We start from the raw sequence: 1,284 nt of genomic DNA, 5'->3' as shown, positions 1-1,284 counted from the left end.
TAAGGAAATCAAAGAAACTGCCACTTCATTTAACAACCAGTTGAGAATTTGTATCGATTTCTTTTATAAAGATCTAGCTCAACACCTTTTGTGTCCATTTAAAACCACATTTGAAGGTTGATTTTTTTTCAAACCTAAATCAATGGTACACACAAGTCAGTTTGCAGTTCCCAAGGGCACTCAGTCCTTGTAAGTCTCCAAATTTTGGTGGTCGGTTTTCTAGCTATTTTTACATCTGACACCACGTGACCCCTACCTCCTTCACTCACAAATGTCTCAATTTCTATTTAAAAGAGATGGGTACTTTTTGCTTCAAAACCAAGACAAATTAACAAGCTTTAAGGCCATACCAATAATTTCATATTATTGTGCCTAGAAATAATTGACGAGAGCCTGATTATACCGCGTCGTGACACATTTCGCATTCAGTGTGCACGGGTCTTACGCACACTCTGTGAGATAGAGAAGGCGGTAGATACAATGCCTACGCTTCGTCTTAGTAGAATATATTATGACTTAAAAAGTGCACTTGAAAACGGCTTTTCAGTCTTTGTAGCTAAATAATCTAGATTGCTTTTTATTTTTAAAAAAGAGAATGAAACATAAATTATCATCTGATTCAGAAATGGGAAAACAAGAGGTGGGTTATATTGGAAGAGGGATGGAGTGCATTGGAAGAGGGGTGAATCCGGATAGAAGTTCAGTAATAGAAATTATCCAGTTATTCGGATAATCGATCCGAAATTGGCCCGGTTCGGATTGGCGTCTGCCGTTTGAGTGCGTATATGGTTGCGAATCAATGACCACTTTTTTGGTGAAGAACTTCACTGTTGGCCAACCTGTGGATCTTGTGTAGCTCTACTTTTCAATCTTAATTAATTGCGATTGTGAATTCAGGGAATTGTTGGGTTTTTTTCTGCCATTTTACCAGTGAGTATTTCCCTATCTCGATTTCAATTTAGCCTCTGTGTAACTTAATTCCTCGGTGACCGTAACATCACATATAATACACCAAAACGGGTCCCACCTAATTGGTGTAATATTTTTCGTTGTTCCGCAAACTAATATTGTTATGGGCCCCAGCTATAACATAAGTACTGCCGGGACCAACGTGATCTCTATTATAGCTGAACCCTCTTTTATAAGGGGATCAATAATTACAATAATATATTATAGCATTTACGCTGCACATCTCCATTTTAAAAAAATGCTCAATACCCATTATATTCACGTTCTCCTTCCCACCTACCTTCTCTCTCTCTCTCTCTCTCTCTCTCTCTCTCT

General features: G+C 38.1%; 1 protein-coding gene across 1 annotated transcript in view; it reads left to right on the top strand.

Annotated features, from left to right (window-relative positions):
• Window positions 1–686: 686 nt before the first annotated feature.
• LOC101857930 (canalicular multispecific organic anion transporter 2) overlaps window positions 687–1,284 on the top strand; it is a gene marked incomplete at its 3' end in the record, with an annotated part of 23,628 nt that continues 23,030 nt past the window's right edge. The window contains 1 exon segment of the mRNA XM_035973985.1: window positions 687–930.

This window comes from Aplysia californica, unplaced genomic scaffold, assembly GCF_000002075.1.
Source record: "Aplysia californica isolate F4 #8 unplaced genomic scaffold, AplCal3.0 scaffold00040, whole genome shotgun sequence".
Taxonomy (NCBI): domain Eukaryota; kingdom Metazoa; phylum Mollusca; class Gastropoda; order Aplysiida; family Aplysiidae; genus Aplysia; species Aplysia californica.
The sequence above is the reverse complement of the archived record's forward strand: the minus strand, read 5'-3'. Positions and strand labels throughout refer to the sequence as shown.